Raw genomic sequence first — 20,889 nt, 5'->3', positions numbered from 1 at the left:
TGAAAAAAGTGACGGGTACTAGCCCGGAGTTCTCAAGCGTCTCCGAGAAAGGCGCTGTTTATTACTATTTCCCTCTCACAGGTGAGGACGCACAGCGCGGAGGGGTAGGCGACTGGCCCCAGGCCCCTGGGCTGGTGGAGCCTGAGCTGGAGCTCGCAACTCGGGGCTTCGTTCTGCCTCCTGCGAAGCACTGTGCTCCCTGCAGTCACACCGGCCAGGAACAGAGAGGCCCTGCCCAAAGGGGCCGAGGGATGCTCCCCCTACTCCCGGTTGGTGCTCACTCTCCGGCCTGGTGGCTCAGAGGGGGCTGGGCCGCTTCCTGTGGCCTTTGGCAGCGAATGCCAAGTGGCAGCCCTGCCTTCCCACCAGAGCCCAGAAGGCCCAGGCGCACTGCCCCTCTGCCTGGCCCAGGAGCGGAGGGAGAGCTGAGTGCAGGAGGCAGCAATGAGCACCTCTTCCAGGTCCCAGAAAGGAGGGGCAGCTGGCCCTTGGGGGTGGGGGTGGGGGCGACAAATGGAACATCTGGATTAGAGCAGAATCTGCCCAGCTGTTCTGCAGGCACCACGCCCGCAGCCCACCGGACGCGCAAGCAGAGCAGAGCAGGCTGACATCTGGTCCTTTCTACTCACGCCGTGTGCTCTGGGTCATTCTTGTTGCCCTGACTGGCTGAGGATGTTTTCCCCAATCTGCCCAACAGCACATGTTGCGTGTTTGTGCTTCTCCAGGAAGAAGCCATGGCCCCTCTCACTCATTTTATTCCAGTTTGGAGTTGGGTCAGTTCAGTTCATCTGAAGGCCCCAGGTGCCTGGCATAGGCCTGGGCGCTGGAGAAATGAGATGAGAGAGGCTTGCCTCCCCTTAGCCATGTCCCTGGGGAGGATGGAGACGGTCAGAAAGCCTGACATTCAGGGAATTCAGCGGGGACCGACCCTGAGAGTGTATCCTCATTGGCCCCCCAGGGCCTCACGCTCTGTCATCCCCTCCCCTGAGAGTCCCTCTTGCCACCCTATCCTGCCATTGCCTGAAGCACTAAGCGAGGAGCCTACGGGACCCTCCTCAAGGTCCATGGGTATGTTGGTCCAAGTCTGTGCTCACAGACGTTGGGGAACCAAGGCCAAATGGGATGAGGTAAGTCCAGGGTGGGCCCCCAGGCTGGGCTGGCAGAAACCCACCCCGAACAGTGATTTGGTTGCAGCCACATATGATGATATTCTAGACCCCACAGGGAGGCACTGTGGGCAGGGAGCCAATAGGGAGTGAGTTCTCCTGAAGGGAGGAGGCTTTCCCATCTTGGATCATCCTGGGGTGCAGGCAGCCCTCGGTGGCAAGTGGAGACTTGGCATGGGCCTTAGAAGGTGCGGCTGCTTTCTCTCTCTTGGCCTGAAGAAGAGCCTGAGACTCCAGGTGGGAGAGGGGGGTTTCATGGCGATTAGGTGAGCTGTCCCTTGCAATGGGCTTGGCCATGAGGTGTCAGGTGGAGCAGTGTGGGCCTGTGACAGCTGGCTTCACTGGGACCCCCTAGAGCAGTGGTTCTCAACATTGGCTGCACATTAGAATCACCTGGGAATCTTTTTAAAATCCTGATTTCTGGGCCTCATCCTCCGGAAATTCTGTTCCTTTGTTATGGGGTGGGGCCACAACCTTACTAATAAAGAAACAGAATTTCCGGAGGGTAAGGCCCAGAAATCAGGATTTTAAAAAGATTCCCAGGTGATTCTAATGTGCAGCCAAGATTGAGAACCACTGCCCTAGAGGAAGGGAGAGGGAGAGAGAGAATTATTGGTCGGCTGCCTCCTGCATGCCCCACACTGGGGATCAAGCCCACAACCCAGGCATATGCCTGACCGGGACTCGAACCGCGACCTCCAGGTTCATAGGTCGACGCCCAACCGCCGAGCCACACGGGCTGGGCTCAGAGTGATCTTTTAGAAACAGAAGTCAGAAGACATCACTGCCCTGTACAAATCCTCCTTGACTCCCCCACATGTGGAGTGACACCCGCCCCCTGTTCTGGGTCACTCCTGCCCTCTGCTTACCTCCCGCCTTCTGTTCCACCAGTGCCATTCCTGCTTGTCTCTCCCCACCCTTCCTAGGTGCTCCTCCCAGTTCCCCCAGCTGGCTCATTCTCCCTGTCCAGCCTCAGGGAAAGTGTTATCCCAGAAAAAAAAAAAACGCCTCCTTTGACCGTCCATTTAGAAATAACCCCAGCCACTCTGTCACTGGGAAATCAGGGAGGAATGTGTGTGAGAAAACCCCACACCTTAGGACCGAAGTTTATTTCTCTTTGGTGGAGAAGCCTGGAGAGAGGAGGCCCCAGGCTGGCAATGGTCCGCTGCAGTGTCAGGGGCCCTACCCAGGACCCTCCATCGTGGGGTGTGCTTAGCAGGTGGCTGCCTCTTCATGGTCCAGTATGGCTGCTTGAGCTTCAGCCGTCACCTCTGCGTTCCAGTCAGCAGGAAGGAGAAAGGGTTAAAAAAGATGTGCCCTCTCTCTCTAAGAATATTTCTCAAAGGCAGGGGAGGGCGCGGGGGTAAGAGACCAACCGGAGGACTTGCATGCATGCATGTGAGCATAAGCAATGGACACAGACATTAGGGGGTGGGGCCTGTGCCGGGGTGGGGGTGGCCCGGGAGAGGTCGACGGGAGAAAAAGGAGACATATGTAAAACTATATGCAATACTTTAAACAATAAAGAATTTTTTTTAAAAAAAATATTTCTCAAAGGTTGCCTCCGTGTCTATCCTATTAGTCAGAACTTAGTCACATGGCTACACTTAGCTTCAAGGGAGCCTGGGAAATGTAGTCTTTATTCTGGGAAGCCATGCGTCCAGAGTTCTAGTACAGAGGAAGAAGAGGAGAATGGAAATGAGGGGACGCCCCGTCATCTCAGCCAGAATCATAGCACCAATCCTCTTCTTCCTCCCAAAAGGTAGTTTCCTGTTTGTTTGTTTGTTTATTTATTATGATCTTTCTCCACTAAATGTAAACTCCACAAGGGCAAGCTCTTTGCTAGCCTTGTCCATCACTGTGTCTCCAGCGCCTTCCACAGTACCTGGCACAAGGCAGGCTTTTAATTTTTACTAAATGAATGGCTGAATGATCCCCCATAAGAATGACTTGAGGGATGCATTCTCATTCCCATTTTGCAGGTTGGGAAAATGAGGCTCAGAGAGGTTAAGTAACTCCCCTAAGGTCGCACAGTGGGCAGTAGGGCCAACATTCAATCCTTACTCTGCGTGGCACCGATGCTCTTTCCACTCTTGTCCCCTCACATGCTGGCTCTTCTGGTCTCTCTGCTCCTCCATAGATCAAGGTAAAGCCAGGAAACGATCCCCCGGATTTATTACTGCCATTGCCCTGGGAAATTCACCTCAGGTTTTCACATACGTTAGCCTTTAGCTTCTAATGGGATCAACGTAAGGAAGGGCTGTTTTGGACAAGTTTCCGTAACCTTTCTGCAAACCATTAGGTAAAGATGTTACGTAGAATCCATGAAATGAATTCCTCCTGGAATTAAGCACTAGGATGAAGTCTGGAGCTTCGGGTGAACGGATAGGTTCTTTGTTTCAGACGAGGGAGGACTCCCTACCTCATCAGGTTTTCCTTTTTACCTTCGCTGCCAGGAACCTTGGAGTTTGAATTTAAGTGCCCAGAGGCAGCCCCACCCAACCTCTGGAGAAGCGCCCTAGTGGACAGACTGTGTGTGATTTGGAACCAGGTAGCCTGACCTTGAGTTTCAGCCAATGCTCTGTGAGCAAGACAGACAAACTTCCCTGAACCTTAGATCCGTGGTCGTAAACTCAAAGCTGTTAGAAGGACTAAATGAGCTAATACATGGGAAAACTCTCTGGTAATGACTAGATGATGAAGAGATGGTCAGGGAACACGCAGCTAGCCCAGGCTAAGCTGCAGCTTCTCAGGCCCCAGGAGTTCTCCCACAAGAGAATGAAGCAGTCAGGGAAGGCTTCAAGGAGGAGGTGTTTTGAAACACAGGTGGAATCCTCTGGTGTAGAGCATTCGACTGCATTCTCCCTGTAGCCTGCAGTGCTAACCCCTGAGGTCCCTTTCAGTTTTCAGCCCAGCCCTGCCTCCGTCTGTCCACCCTTTTTGGTTCTATCTCATCCATCACTAATCCCACTGTCTAGCTAGGGGATAAAATACGCCACACAGGTGGAGAGGGCAGCTCACAAGTCTCCAGAGAGAGCAAGGTTTCCAAGGGAGGAAGAGTTTAGTCTTGGAAGGAGCCCTGCCCAGGGCAGGAGGCTGAAATCTCGGCCTCATCTCTTCCCCATTAACTGGCCACCTCTGACCCTCTGCTTCCTCATCCATACCAAAAGGCTTAATCAACAGGCACAGAGACCACCCGCAATAAGGTAAACTGTCTTTGCTTACAGGCTGCTCTTGGTTAATCCTCACAAAACTGGAAGAAAGGGGGACACCATACATGATGTGACCGCCCAGAGGTCAGGCAACGCATAAGCAGGGCAGCTGGGACAGGATTCCCCTGCGAGCAGCCAGGGTGCAAAGCTTAGGGTGGGGGCAGGGAGGGAAAACTTTCCAGGAAATGGCTCTTCCCGGGTCAGTGACAGTTGGAGGTCAAATTGGTCTGAGGCAGCCAGGCCCACGTGGGACTCTGGGCTGGGGCTCAGGCGGGCTGCAGCCGACTGGAGAGCCACAGCCCGCTGCCCGCCAGAGGCCGGGGGCCTGGGATGGACAGGCTGGGACGGCCCCGTGTTCCCCACCACTCAGTGCCCGCTGCTGCTCAGGCCTGCCCCCTGAAAGGACCCGTGGGGAGGGAGAGAACCTTCGGGGGTGGAGAGGTGAACCCTGGTGGGTGGGGCTGCAGGACGAGGACCCACACCGGGGCCTCTGTGGGGGGGGGGGGGAGGACCCGTGGTGAGAGTCCCATGTCCCACAGCCGGTAGGGCACGGAGGGAACCATGCTCCTGGGCCAGGAGCCCACTGATCCTGCACTCCCCACCCCACCCCCAGCTGCTCCTGGCCGCCTCTAGGTAAAGTCCAAATTCCTCCTTCTGACCTAGTTTCTGCCAACCCCTCGTCCTGGCCTCCTGGCTGTGAACTTGATCCCAGGCCCTGACCTACTGGTCCTAGTGTCCCTGCTCTGCCTTCACCTGGTTAAATGTTTGAAATTGAGCCCAGTCCCTTCTCTAGTCCAGCCACCCAGCTCTCCTCTCCTCTCCTCCCCTCTCCTCTCCTCTCCTCACCTCTCCTCTTCTGTTCCCTCCTCTCCCCTCCTCTCCCCTCCCCTCCCCTCCCCTCTCCTCTCCTGTCCCCTCCTCTTCTGTTCCCTCCTCTCCCCTCCTCTCCTCTCCTCTTCTCTCCTCACCTCTCCTCTTCTGTTCCCTCCTCTCCCCTCCTCTCCTCACCTCTCCTCTTCTGTTCCCTCCTCTCCCCTCCTCTCCTCACCTCTCCTCTTCTGTTCCCTCCTCTCCCCTCCTTTCCTCTCCTCTCCTCTCCTCACCTCTCCTCTTCTGTTCCCTCCTCTCCCCTCCTCTCCTCACCTCTCCTCTTCTGTTCCCTCCTCTCCCCTCCTCTCCTCTCCTCTCCTCTCCTCACCTCTCCTCTTCTGTTCCCTCCTCTCCCCTCCTCTCCTCACCTCTCCTCTTCTGTTCCCTCCTCTCCCCTCCTCTCCTCTCCTCTCCTCTCCTCACCTCTCCTCTTCTGTTCCCTCCTCTCCCCTCCTCTCCTCACCTCTCCTCTTCTGTTCCCTCCTCTCCTCTTCCCTCCCTTCCTCTTCCCTCTCCTCCCCTCCCCTCTCCTCTCCTCTCCTCTCCTTCTGTCCCCTCCCCTCCCCTCCCCTCCCCTCTCCTCTCCTCTCCTCTTCTGTCCCCTCCTCTCCTCTTCCCTCCCTTCCTCTTCCCTCCCCTCCCCTCCCTTCCCCTCCCCTCCCCTCCCCTCTCCTCTCCTCTCTTTCTGTCCCCTCCCTTCCCCTCCTCTCCTCTCTTCTCCAGGTCCTCCTCCACCACATATTCCTCCCTTCCCGAGGCCCCATCTCTGACCCCAGCACCCTCTGCTTTCAGGGTGAGCCTGCACCCAGTAGGAGCTAGAACTAGGCACAGCAGGGGCTGACCTTGGATTGGCCAAGCTGTCAGCCACCCCTGGAAGCTGGCTGTGTCCCTTCCCTCCCTTCCATGCCTGACCCTTTGAACCCTGGAGCGATCGCTCTGGCTGGGGGCTGAGTGCGGGTCAGCCCCAGGCAGTTCCTCTGGGCTGGGAGGGCCACGATGCCAGGAGCCATGGTGGGGGTGTAGGTTGTGTCTAGAAGGGTGCCCTCTGGACCTCCTGGCAACAGGCCCTGTATGAGGGGAACCCCAGCTTAAGGAGGCATCTCCCCCAGCCACCCTCTCTTGTGCACTTTATTTAAAGCCACTAAGTGCTGATGAAATATGTACCACTGCAGCCGTGACTCCACATCACACCTTCACAGAAAGACAGGGGACCCGTGGGAAATGCGGGGCTTAGGGGCTCTGAGCCCCACACAGTCAGAAATCTTTGTGTGACTTTTGGCTCCTCAAACGGAACTATGGTTGTCCCTCAGTATCAACAGGGATTCGTTCCAGGCCCCTCTCAGATACCAAAATCCGTGGATGCTCAAGTCCCTTATATAAAATAACACAGAACAATGCATTCTGTGCTGGGAGGTGTGGGAGGAAACCACATTAACCCATCTCACTTTGCAGAAGATGGGGGAGTTAGCTCATGATCCATTCAAGCACGTCCACAGATCCCCTCCGCATCCACAGATTCCCAGTTGGGGATCCAAAATACAGTTTTCCCCAGTGAGTTGAATCAGCAGATGCAAAACCCAAGGATACAGATGGCTGGACGGCCCAATATATATTTACTGGAAAAAATCCGTGTGTAAGTGGGTCCATGTAGCTCAAACCTGTGTTGCTGGAGAGTTACCTACAATGGACTGGAGCACCAGCTCCCCGGGCTGGGCCTGGGCAGTGATTTAAGGGGGAGAAGGAGGAGGGGAGGGGGCAAGGGCATTGGAGCCTGGTGTGTCCCTGTAGCCAGACAGCGGCTGGTGTGTGTGCCCCAGGGACGGGGATGATCTGCTTCCCTCCTCCCTTTGTCTTGCCCCGGGCTTGCCTCTCTCCTGCATCCCCTGAGATTTCTCTCTGACTCCTCTCAGGGAAGGTGGGTCTCCCTGTTGTCTGGGCCTCCCTTTACAGCCCCCCCCCCCCTTCTCTCTCCATCCCTCCTGACGGAGGGTACAGATGGTTCCCCCAGGAAAGGGCCAGGCCTGACTTGAGGGATGGGAACAGCTCCGTCCCTCCTATCTGCTGAGCCAGATGTTTGTGGCCTCTGGCTGACAGCTGATGGCAGGGTCTGTCCCCGGGGCCTGGGCCTATGGGTGTGCTCCCCACTGTGCACTGTGAGTGAGTGTGTGTGTGTGTGACTGTGAGTGTGAGTGTGTGTGTGTGTGTGTGTGTGTGTGTGTGTGTGTGTGAAGGAGAGCTGTGGTTAAGCTAATGGCTTTGGAATCAAACCAATTGGGTCTGGCCTCGTGCTGGCTGTGTGACCTTGAGTAAGTTCCCTGACGTCTTTAAAGTCGCAGATTCTTCATCCATAACATCCGTCCTCGGAGAGGTGCTGCTGTGGAATGAGATATTGTGCAGGAAGCCCTTAGCCCAGCTCCAGGCACATAGTAAAGTTTGGTAAATAGTGGCCATTGCCACAGTGAGGAGAAAACCCCAATCAGCACGCGGTCTCTTGAGGGGCGTCCTCCATATGCTGGGCTCTGAGGTTCTGATGCTCCCAACAGGTGGGGGTATCGGCCCAAAGGCCTGGCTGATGGGGAAGGGAAGGAGCAAGGCCTCTGGGGCCCCAAACCCCTGAGCTTCCCCTCTTCTGTGGACTATCCCAGTTGGGGACCTTGAGCTGCTCACACCCAATCCCAGCAGGAAAGCTGAGGTCTGAGGAGACCTCTGTCCCTCCCATGTGCCTCTGCTCCCTGAGGGGGAGGCCAACCAGACTCCAGCTGACTCAGCTCAGTAACTCAGCTGTCTCTCCAAGAGCCTGGGGGAGGGAAAGGACTCCCCAGGTCCAGGTTCTCTGACCACTCCTTGTTTCCTTTTGAATAGACCTGGTGCAGCCAATCAGGCCCCGGAGCCTCAGCTCGGCCCCAGGACTGGTTCATTCAATTGGTGCCTGGCCAGTGGTGCAGAAGGGGCCCTGTGGGGTGGGGTGGGGAGCAGGGAGTGGTTTCTGCAGGGCCCAGGCCCCTATCTCAGGTTCCAGTGCTGTCAGCTGGGAGGTGTGGGAGGAGACAACATTAACCCATCTCACTTTGCAGAAAAGAAAAGAAAAAAAAATACTGGGTCTGATATCTTTTGGGTTACGGGAGGAAATGGGGTTTCCTAAGGCTCAACTTTGAGAAGATGGGGGAGTTAGCTCATGCATCCATTCAAGCACGTCCACAGCATTTATTTTGCACCCACTAATGTGTCAGCCGGCGCTGTGCTAGGTGGCTGGGGATACAGAAGCCTGAAACCCAGGCGGAGGGGCCTGCAGCCTCCCAGTCTGGGAGAGTAAACACTGGGGCTCTGGGACTGTGCAGAGAAAGGCAGCCCACGACCCCCGGGGGCCTCCTGCACCAAGTCACAATCATTTTGGCCAATAAACCCCAGGGTGAGCGGGGATCCCTCCCGTGACTCAGCAAAAAGGTGAACAGAAGCACTCAAAGTGCTGCAGCAGGTGGGTGCGTGAAGGATGGAGCCGGCAGCTTGGTGGATCCTGTCATCCCTCCTCCATCTTGGACGGAGAGGCCTGGAGGGCGGATGCCAAGAAGGATTGCCGGGACCTGTCACATATAGGCCCCTCATCCTTCTGCCTATTGGCGCAGCAAACCCCAAACCTTGCGTGGCCTCACCGTGAGCGCGTCCTCACACCCGGGACTCTCAGCTGGATCACATGTGGCACTTTGGGGAAATAAGCGCACTTATTTCCAAGTAGAAACAACTCCACCCACAGGAATTAAGACTCCCAGGATGATAGTGGCGTCTGTGTCCTGCGGTAGCAAAAAGCCTTTCAGAGAGGTCAGGGCAGGGCTCCTGTCTGAGCATCAGGAGGAGAAGGACAATTGGGCAAACCTGCAATTAGACAGGCATGAAAAGCAGCAGGAGACACAGCAGGATGCCCAGGGTCACAGATGCTTCTGACCATGGGCAGGCCTCCGAATGAGAAGTAGACATCCTTGCCCTGCCAGTTTGGCTCAGTGGATAGAGCATCGGCCTCTGGACTGAAGGGTCCCAGGTTCGATTCCAGTCAAGGGCACATGCCCAGGTTGCGGGCTCAGTCCCCAGTGTGGGGCGTGCAGGAGGCAGCCAATCAATGATTCTCTCTCATCGTTGATGTTTCTCTCTCTCTCTCTCTCTCTCTCTCTCTCTCTCCCTCTCCCTTCCTCTCTGAAATCAATAAAATATATATATTTAAAAAACAATAGCAGAGACAGGAGAGATACTTCTACATGGTGGCTTTAAGTTCTCTCTCCTCATTGCAAAGAAGCCCCCGTTTGCCTAATAACCAGACCAATACATTCAGAAATAATTTTACTTGTGTATGTTTTGCCAATTGCTTGAGGTGTTTAAAGTGTTCAGAAGAATCAGCCATTTTCTTTTTTTTTAAAATATATTTTATTGATTTTTTTACAGAGGAAGGGAGAGGGATAGAGAGTTAGAAACATCGATGAGAGAGAAACATCGATCAGCTGCCTCCTGCACACCCCCTACTGAGGATGTGCCCGCAACCCAGGTACATGCCCTTGGCTGGAATCGAGCCTGGGACCCTTGAGGCTGCAGGCCGATGCTCTATCCACGGAGCCAAACCGGTTAGGGCAGAATCAGCCATTTTCATTGCAGTGCTTATCTGTGGTAGAGTCTTCGTGGCCCAGGTGACTGAGTGTGGCCTTGGGCCAGGCCCTTCACCTCTCTGGGCTTCAGTCTCCTTGGAGGTAAAATAGGAACCAGGTGACAATAATAGTAGCTTCTGCCCAGCTGGTGTGGCTCAGTGGTTGAGTGTTGACCTATGAACCAGGAGGTCGAGGTTCGATTCCCCGTCTGGGTTGTGGGATCATTACTGATGTTTCTGTCTCTCTCTCTCCTTTTTTCTCTCTGAAAATCAATAAAAACATTTGTATTTAGACCTTGCAATCAAAGGAGGGACGTAGGTGGGTTACATGAAATTCATTGGTGATAGATTAAGGAGGTGGGATAAAGCAAAGGAGGGGGGAGGGGAACCCCTGGGATTGGATAAAAAGTAAAAGGACGGACACATACTTAGGTGGTTGCGGGAACAATTAACATGATAATGAAGGAATCTGTGGTATCTGCCCTGGCGCCCAGCACTTTTGGTTGTGCCCTAAGGGCTCCAGAAAAAGGGAAGTTGCAAGTTACCCGGACATTTCAAGGGTATGTTATCATAGATGCAAAAAGACAGCTAGGTTCAGTTAAGGTAAAGGTTGACCTTGTCAGTGTAGATCCCGGCCTAGGATGTAACTACCCACCATAACTGCTTTCAGTTAAAGCTTCATTTCAGACCATCCTTTGTGGTGACTTTAGGTCTCTGAGTTTGCAAGACCGCCATGCAGGCCTCCCCTGAGCTTGTCAGGTCAGCATGTGGCCCCTTTGGTCCACACTTGGGTGAATATCAGAGAGATGTTGATTCTTTAAAGTAATAGCACTTATTCAATAGATTCAGAAGCTTAATAAACTGAACATGAAACCAACTTCAGGTAGGAGAGGGTTTTTCTCTATCAGGAAAGGCCCTTGGACTGAAAATGTTAATAAATCACCTCTCCTCCCCCAACTCCTGTAAACTTGCCTGTAGTGACACCACCCGTCCTCCAGGGGGCCCAGGCTGTTCAGTGTGACGCCTACCTCTCTCGAGCACCCTGCCCCCACCAACACCATACACCCCTTCCGCTCTTCCTCCTTCAGTCCTCCCCAAACTCTCTCCCTCTTCTCGCTCTTTCCCTACTGCTCTGATGAGCACGAGCCTGTCCCGTTAAAATAACCAGCCTTCCCTAAACCTCTAGCAATCGCTCTGCTCTCCCCGCAGCTCAGCTCCTCAATGAATAGTGCTCTCTCCTCTTTCTCCCTCCCATTCCCTCCGCTACTCAGGGCAGCCTGGCTTTCCCCCTACCTCCCCTTCCACTAATAGCGTATTCGTTGCCAAATCTATCGGACACTCCCCAGCCCCTCAGCTGGGCTTCTCTGTTGGATTTCGCACAGGCAGCAGCCTCTCCCTTCTTGGAAATGTCTGCTCTCAGTTCCCCTCCTAACTCTCTAATGGTTTCTCTTCTATCTTCTTGGCTGGCTCATCTTTCTCCTATCGCTTCGGGCCATGTTGGTGCTCCCCTAAGTTTGTCTTTTCTGAGCTATCTTCTCTCTCCACTCTGCAGACTCTTGTAACTTGGCCCTCTTCCAAGGTGCTCTTATCTCAGCCAGTGACACCCCGGTCCACCCATTGCTCAAGCCATAAACCTGGGAGTGACTGAAAACCTTCCACCTTATCTGGCCAGTCACCAAGGAGCCATCCATTCACTTCCCTGTAACCAACAACTTTTTAAAACCCCAAATCAGAACCTGCCACTCCTTGCTTATATTCAAATGCTAATGTCCCAATCCCATAAACTCTATAATTTTGAGTTTCGTTTTTTCTCCTCATTCCCTCCACTGACAGACTAACCTCGTAGTCTATAAATATGCATATGCGTGCAGTTCTTGTATGATTTGCACAGGACATGGCACACAGCAGGTTCTCGATAAATGTTTGCTGAATGTGTGCAAACTAAAAGGCAAAAGTAAGAAGATGAGGAAATACATCACATGCAGCTCCCAATGGCCAAAGCGAAGTGGAATACCAAGTAGAAAAAGAGCTCCAGAAATATGTATCAAAGTGTCCCTGAGACTTGTTTAATACTAAGCCATGCACGAGAAGGTGAAGCTCCACACATCTGAGTCAGTGGTGTTCTGTAAACTAAACAGTTCCAAGAGCTTACAGAAGGCTAGTATACAGCCAAGCTTTGACCACCCAGAGTGGACAATCTTTGTTGAAAATACCTATGGCTTGCCCTGGGCCTGAGTTGCTCAGTGGTTAGAGCGTTGCCTGTGCACCAAAGGGTTTTGGTTTCGATTCCTGGCCAGGGGCACATGCCTGGGTTGTAGGTTTGACCCCTGACCCTGGTTGGGCACATGTGGGAGGCAACCAATCGATATGTCACATTGATCTTTCTCTCTCTTTCCTCTCACTCTCTTTCTCTCTCCCCTCCCTTCTCCCTTCCACTTTCTCTAAATATCAGTGGAAAATTGTCCTCAGGTGAGGATTAACACCACCCAAAAAATACCCAGGGCACTCAGTAGAGACCTCAGAAAGTAACATGTTAGTAGTAGGGCTTTTTTAGCCTTAGGGTAAAGGCAAATTTAGACCTTTCCTGACACCTAAGAAAAATAAACCTCAAATGAATTGTTTATTATGAATAAGTTGACTAATGGCCTGTTAGAACAAAGTCCAGCATTTTGGAAAACAACAAAATCCAGTACCTTGTTCCTTATGGCAAGTCACAGTTTGGGAGAAAAAGTTTGCAATGCATATAATCCAAAAATGTCTTATTTTGTTATCTTACCTAATAATAGACAAACATGTAAATTGACCATCCCTCTGCTATGTTCACCAGCCAATCAGGAGAGTATGCAAATTAACCCAACAAAGATGGTGGTTAATTTGCGTACATATGCGTGAAGCGGCGGAGTGAAGACTGAAGGCTCTGGCTGGAGCAGCGAAGGCCTGGGTCCCGGGTGCCGGAGGAAAACCGGTGCCAGCAGCCAGGGGAAGGGAAGGCCTATTGCACAAATCTCTTTGTGCAATGGGCGTCTAGTATTTAATAAAAGACTTGTATCTAGAATATATAAAGAACTCCTGCAACTCAATGAAGAAAAAGACAAACAACTCAATAAAAAATTTGCCAAAAGCCTTGAACACCACTTCACAGAAGAAAATGTACAAGTGGTTAACAAGCTCAGGAAAAAGGTCAACATTATTAGTTCACAGTGAGATATCATCACATACCCATTACATGGCTAAAATGCAAAAAGACTGAACATACCAAGTGTTGGGAAGGAGATGGAGCACTGGAAATCTGACACATTTGTACATTGAACAAATGGTACAAGCACTTTGGAGAAGAGGCAGTTTCTTAAAAAGTTAAGCATATACTTATACTATGATTCATTCATTCATTCTTAGATATTTACCCAACGGAAAATTAAGTATATGTCCACAAAAACATTGAATGAAAATGTTTATGGGAAATTTTAAAAATTGATGAGAGAGAGAGAGAGAGAAGCATCTATATGAGAGTGCAACATGGATCGGCTGCCTCCTGCATGCCCCCTACAGGGAATTGAACCCACAACCCAATCGTGTGTTTTGGCAACCTTTACAATGAAATAAGACAGGCATCATAGTACAGCCTATATGATTCCATTTAGATGAAATTCTTAAAAAGACTGGTCTACAGTGACAGAAAGTAGATACTAGCATATGGTTGCCTGGAGTCAGAGGTGGGGCTGGAGATTGACTGGGAAGAGGCACAAAGGACTCTGTTGGTGATGGAAACATTCCCTATCTTGATTGTGTGTGGATACATTTGTCAAAATTCCTTGACCTGTACAATGAACATGGATGCATTTATTGTGTGTGAATTGTACTTTATTATGTTGATTTTTCAAAATGAAGGAACAAATAGATAGTCAAAATAAAGACATAGAAATAAAAAATAAATAGAATACCTGAATCATCTACAATAAAAGAAATTGAATCAGTAGTCAAAGATATTCCTACAAAGTAAGTTCCATGACCATATAGCTTCATCATTAAATTTAATCACATATTCCAAACATTCACAAATTATTCCAAGATATAGAAAAAGGGAGGCCTCGAACAGACTGTCAAACTACAGCGGGAAAGCAGGGAGGGTTGAGGGGCGGGAGGGGGGGTAAGAGATCAACTGAAGGACTTATATGCATGCTTATAAGCATAACCAATGGACATAAGACACTGGGGGGTAGGGGAGGCCGGGGGATTGTTAAGGGCGGGGGGAAAAAAGGAGACATATGTAATACTCTTTGTAATACTTAAAGCAATAAAACAATTTAAAAAAAAAGAAAAAGGGAGGATACTCCTTAACGTGTTTAAAAACATAATATTTTGTTAATCTTTATTGTTAAAAGTATTATATATGTCCCTCTTCCTCTCCCAACAACATAATCTTATACCAAAACCTGGCATGGATAGTACAAGAACAGAAAATAACAGATCCATCTCACTCATGAACATAAATTTTAAAATCCTAAATAAACAAAACATTAGCAAACTGAAACCAGTAACATATAAAAAAGGTACTACATCATGACCCAACTGAGTTATTCAGAAATGAAGTTTGATAACATTAGAAAAATCGATTCATGTAATCATCCACGTGAACATGAGTAAAAATAAAAACCATATATTGATCTCAAAAACAGAAAAAGCATTTGATAAAATTTACCATTGTTAATAATGTACACTTTGAGCAAACTAAGAATAGACGAGAACTTCTATAACCTGATAAGGGATATCTATAAAAAACCTCCAGCAAACATCACACTTAATATTGAAGTTTTTCCTTCTGAGATCAGACACAGGACAAGGATGCTTGATTTGGTGAGGAAGAAACAAATGAACTAATTGTGTAGCAAGAAAATCCAAAAGAAGCTATAGATAAATTATTTCCATTTATAGAAGTGTTGAATGCATTCGCAAAATCAACTTAAAGGTTAATTGCACAAAGACAAACAATCCACTTGAAAAATGGTCAAAGGACTTGAATAGACATTTCTCCAAAGAAGATATACAAATGGCCAATAAATACATGAAAATGCTCACCATTAGTCATTAGGAAAATGCAAATCAAAACCTCAAAGAGAAACCCTTTGCATGTATTAGCATGGCTAGCATAAAAAAACACACACACAAAATAGCAAGTGTCGAAGAGGCTGTGGAGAAACTGGAACACCCGTACATTACTGATGAGAACGCAAAATGGTTCAGCCACTGTATCAACAGTTTTACGTTCCTTAAAATGTTAAGCAAAGAATTACCATGTGACACAGCAGCTCAAGAGAATTGAAAACATAGATTTAAACAGATACTGGTACACAAATATTCATAACAGTATAATGAAGGGGATGAAAATGTTTTGGAAATGGACAGTGGTGATGGCTGTGCAGCATTGTGATTGTAATGAATGCCACTGAATTGTACACTTAAAAACGGTTAAGATGGCAAATTTTATGTTATATAAATTTTAACACAAGAAGCAATCAATTGCTTATCTATATCAGCAACAGTTACAAAATAAATTTTTAACAAGGTACCTTTTAAAATAGCACAAAACATATCAATAACCTAGAATGCATCTAACAAAATATGAATAAGACTTCTTTGGAGAAACTGATATAATTTTGATAAATTTGAAACACGGGGTAAATTAAAAGAGAGATATATGTACTGTACTGACAGATTGGAAGACTCTGGATTATAAAGATGTCAATTTCATCCAAACTGAGCTCTAAATTCAATGCAATCATCATTCCCATACAAATCTTACTACGTTTAATTGGGTTTTGTTGCATTTGTAAAGTTAATTTTAACATTATTGTAGAAATGCAGGGGGCCAAGAAGAAACAAGCCACTCGTGAAGAAGATAAGATGGGAGGACTTGCCTTCCCGGTCACCAAGACATTATAAAGTTTTAATGATTTAGACATTAAAACCAAGAGACACTGGAGCAAAATATAGAGCTGAGAAACAGACCCACACTTGTATGGATACTTGATGCGAGAGAGGTGGCACTTCAAAGCAGTGGGAAGAGGCCGTTAAAAAAACAAACAAATGGTGTTGGATCAAAATGAACTTGGACACCCATCCTGTGCCATACACAAAATTTAGTTCAAGTGAATTATAGGCTTTAAAGTAAAATGACAGTATAAAACTCTTGTACGGTAACATAAAAAAATACACCATAGCCGAAACCGGTTTGGCTCAGTGGATAGAGCGTCGGCCTGCGGACTGAAGGGTCCCAGGTTCGATTCCGGTCAAGGGCATGTGCCTGGGTTGCGGGCATATTCCCAGTAGGGGATGTGCGGGAGGCAGCTGATCGATGTTTCTCTCTCGTCGATGTTTCTAACTCTCTATCTCTCTCCATTCCTCTCTGTAAAAAATCAATAAAATATATTTAAAAAAAAAATACACCATAACCTCAAGTTAGAAAAGATTTCTTACTAAATAGGAGACCAAAAAACACCTATTATTAAAAATGATACATTTCATTATATTAAAATTAAGAATTTTTGTTCATGAAAAGATACAATAAAGAGAACCAAATGGCAGGTCACAGAATGTGAGGAGCTATTTGTAGTACATATAAGTGACAAAAGGCACAAAGCAGCTAAAAAACAGTCCAAGAGAAAATGAGCAAAATGCTTTGAATAGGAACTTCATCGTAGAGAAAACCCAAATGACTAATAAGCATGTGAAAAGAACACTCACTTTCATTAACAAACATGGAAATGCCAACTAAAATGCAATGTATACATAACAACAGTATTCAAAGTCAGAGAGAGGAAGTGGAAGTGTGCTTTTGTAAGATTCTTTTTTCTTCACCAAATGAATAGCCACATCCTAAATGTCAGGGGTATGTGGATCTGTTTTAGGAAAACGGTCACATCATCTGGCACAGCAGTTAAACTGGGGCCACCTGGGGCTACTGCTTTGTTATGTCCACCATTATCTGGTTGTTGTCAAGGGCCAGACTGATGAGTTAAATGGAGACATCACAGGGACCACCACTCCTGCCTCCTTCGTGGTCTATAATCACTATCATTCTACCTCGCATGGGTTATTCCTTCTGATGTACTATCTAGGCAAGGGTAGGGGGCCGTCTCCACTTCTCACTCCTTACTCTAACGGCTCGTATTTTAGAAAACTGAATGTGAGAGTTCTGCTAGCTGTTAAGTACTATACTCCATTCCCGTTATGGATTCGGGACCAGGGAAATAATCACCAGGTGAATAAGTGGACCTATTACACCCACTGTGGGATGAACCTGGCCAGGTCTCCTTTTATCGCCGGGCCTGTGTATGTCCTATTCTAATATGTGTTCTTTTTAAAATTTTTAAAAAATTAATTTGAGAGATAGACAGAAATGTCGACTTGTTCCACTTATTTATGCATTCATTGGTTGATTCTTTTTTTTTTAAATATATTTTATTGATTTTTACAGAGAGGAAGGGAGAGCGATAGAGAGTTAGAAACATCGATGAGAGAGAAACATCCATCAGCTGCCTCCTGAACACTCCCCACCGGGGACGCGCCCGCAACCAAGTTACATGCACTTGACCAGAATCGAACCCGGGACCCTTGAGTCTGCAGGCCGATGCTCTATCCACTGAGCCAAACCGGTCAGGGCTCATTGGTTGATTCTTGTAGGTCTCCTGCCTGAGGATCAAACCTGCTAACATGGAGCATTGGGATGACACTGATCATTGAGCCACCTGTCCAGGGCTCTCATAGGTGTTCTTTTTTTTTTTTTTTTTTTTTTTTTTTTTTATTGCTTAAAGTATTACAAAGGGTATTACATATGTGTCCATTTTATCCCCCCGCCCTAGACAGTCCCCTAGCCTCCCCTATCCCCCCATGTCTTATGTCCACTGGTTATACTTCTATGCATGCATACAAGTCCTTTAGTTGATCTCTTACCCCCCTACCTCCTGCCCCGCAACCCTCCCCGGCCTTCCTGCTGCAGTTTGACAATCTGTTTGAGGCAGCTCTGCCTCTGTATCTATTATTGTTCAAAAGTTTATAATGGTCCCTATTATCCATGAATGAGTGAGATCATGTGGTATTTTTCCTTCATTGACTGGCTTATTTCACTTAGCATAATGCTCTCCAGTTCCATCCATGACGTTGCAAATGGTAAGAGTTCCTTCCTTTTTAGAGCAGCATAGTATTCCATCGTGTAGATGTACCACAGTTTTCTGATCCATTCATCTACTGATGGGCACTTAGGCTGTTTCCAGATCTTAGCTATGGTGAATTGTGCTGCTATGAACATAGGGGTGCATATATCCTTTCTGATTGGTGTTTCTGGTTTCTTGGGATATATTCCTAGAAGTGGGATCACAGGGTCAAATGGGAGTTCCATTTTCAGTTTTTTAAGGAAACTCCATACTGTCTTCCATAGTGGCTGCACCAGTCTGCATTCCCACCAGCAGTGCACAAGTGTTCCTTTTTCTCCACATCCTCTCCAGCACTTGTCGTTTGTTGATTTGTTGATGATAGCCATTATGACAGCTGTGAGATGGTACGTCATTGTTGTTTTGATTTGCATCTCTCGGATGATTAGTGACTTTGAGCATGTTTTCATATGTCTCTTGGCTTTCTGAATGTCCTCTTTTGAAAGGTGTCTATTTAGGTCCTTTGCCCATTTTTTGATTGGATTGTTTATCTTCCTTTTGTTAAGTTGTATGAGTTCCCTATAAATTTTGGAGATTAGGCCCTTATCGGATATGACATTGGCAAATATGTTTTCCCACACAGTGGGTTTTCTCGTTGTTTTGTTGATGGTTTCTTTTGCTGTGCAGAAGCTTTTTATTTTGATGTAGTCCCATTTGTTCATTTTCTCTTTAGTTTCAAGTGCCCTAGGAGCTGTATCAGTGAAGAAATTGCTTCGGCATATGTCTGAGATTTTGTTGCCTTTGGATTCTTCTAGAATTTTTATAGTTTCCTGTCGTACATTTAAGTCCTTTATCCATTTTGAGTTTATTTTTGTGTATGGTGTAAGTTGGTGGTCTAGTTTCATTTTCTTGCATATATCTGTCCAATTTTCCCAGCACCATTTATTGAAGAGACTATCTTGGCTCCATTGTATGTTCTTGCCTCCTTTGTCAAATATTAATTGAGCATATTGGTTCGGGCCGATTTCTGGGCTCTCTATTCTATTCCATTGATCTATATGCCTATTCTTGTGCCAGTACCAGGCAGTTTTGAGAACAGTGGCTTTGTAATACATCTTGATATCTGGTATTGAGATCCCACCTACTTTGGTCTTTTTCAGGATTGCTGCAGCTATTCGAGGTCTTTTTTTATTCCAGATGAATTTTTGGAGAGTTCGTTCTAGATCTCTGAAGTATGCCGTTGGTATTTTAATGGGAAGTGCGTTGAATTTATAGATTGCTTTGGGTAGTATGGACATTTTAATGATGTTGATTCTACCAATCCATGAACACGGTATGTTCTTCCATCTGTTTATGTCTTCCTCTATATCTTTTTTCAACGTCCTGTAGTTTTCTGAGTAGAGGTCTTTTACCTCTTTAGTTAAGTTTATTCCTAGGTAGCTTAATTTTTTTGGTGCGATGGTAAACGGGATTGTTTTTATAATCTCTCTTTCTGAAAGTTCACTATTGGTGTATAGAAATGCCTCGGATTTCTTGGGGTTAATTTTGTATCCTGCTACATTGCCAAATTCATGTATTAAGTCCAGTAGCTTTTTGATGGAGTCTCTAGGGTTTTGTATGTATAATATCATGTCGTCTGCAAATAAGGACAGTTTTACTTCCTCTTTTCCAATTTGGATGCCTTTTATTTCTTCTTCTTGCCGAATTGCAATGGCTAACACTTCCAGTACTATGTTGAACAGGAGTGGTGAGAGGGGGCATCCCTGTCTTGTTCCTGTTCTTAGGGGAAATGGTGTTAGAATATATTTTATTGATCTTCCACAGAGAGGAAGGGAGAGAGACAGAGAGCTAGAAACATCGATGAGAGAGAAACACCGATCAGCCGCCTCCCACACATCTCCCACTGGGGATATGCCCGCAACCCAGGCACATGCCCTTGACCGGAATCGAACCCGGGACCCTTCAGTCCGCAGGCCGACGCTCTATCCACTGAGCCAAACCGGCCCCGGCCTCATAGGTGTTCTTAATGGCATTTTGGTCCCCTCGTATCAGAGTCAGCTCAGACCCTGTATCCAAAGTCTTGAAAGATCTGAGTATTCCCTTTTCCTCAGGGTACAGTTGTCAGAGAAATGGCTGTGAGTCCCTTTGGGGGAAGAGTGAGATAATTATCCTATATAATTAGGAGCTAATATGCTAATTAGACCGAACAGCAGAACAACCGTCTGGGTGACCTTCCGGACGAAGCCGTGGCTGCGAGGGCCGAGCCCCTTGCACGAATTTCGGGCATCGGGCCTCTAGTTATGATATAAGCTTCTGTAGCATTGCAAGGTTTTTCCTGAAGGAAACTGGCCTCCCCTTCGATCAATGAATGGGCTCTGCAGCCAAAAATGCTTTGAGTCTGGAAATTGGGGAGGGATCATGATTTTCCTTTGTAGTGGATGACATCAGCCTCCTGTTAACTCCTTCTTGCTCACTTTTGGCTATGTAAGTCATGAAATGCCATCATTGGCTGTCCACCTACCTAGAAAGACCATGGTCTATTGGCCATCGCACTGCATCCCAGCTTGCCATTTGGTCCTTGTGCCCATTACAGTAATTATGTCCACCTGACTCTGAAGACTAAGTACTGTAACCTGGCCTCATTCTGAGCTCCTGTCATACCCACTGACTCAAGGAAGCCCAGTTCCATAGCAGCTTCTGCTACTATCAACAAAGAAGGAGGTTACCATCTGGGGTGGCTGATCTCAAATACCAAGGACAAACTGGGTGCTACACAATAAAGTTAGGGAGCACTATGTCTGGGACCCGTGAGATTCCCCAATGTCCCTCTTCCTGCTTCCATGTCCTATAGTAAAAGTTAAAGAAAA

The 20,889-nt window shown here is 47.9% G+C and overlaps 1 long non-coding RNA gene across 1 annotated transcript; it reads right to left on the bottom strand.

Moving 5' to 3' along the window:
• Positions 1-2,268: 2,268 nt before the first annotated feature.
• On the bottom strand, positions 2,269-5,711 carry LOC118671293. The gene is made up of 3 exons (XR_004972723.1): positions 5,672-5,711; positions 3,231-3,356; positions 2,269-2,437 (listed from the first exon to the last, which is right to left on the bottom strand). It is a non-coding gene; the product is annotated as an uncharacterized LOC118671293 (long non-coding RNA).
• Positions 5,712-20,889: the final 15,178 nt, after the last annotated feature.

Source organism: Myotis myotis, unplaced genomic scaffold, assembly GCF_014108235.1.
Source record: "Myotis myotis isolate mMyoMyo1 unplaced genomic scaffold, mMyoMyo1.p scaffold_m19_p_17, whole genome shotgun sequence".
In the NCBI taxonomy this organism is placed as follows: domain Eukaryota; kingdom Metazoa; phylum Chordata; class Mammalia; order Chiroptera; family Vespertilionidae; genus Myotis; species Myotis myotis.
This window is presented reverse-complemented; position numbering and strand designations above follow the sequence as displayed.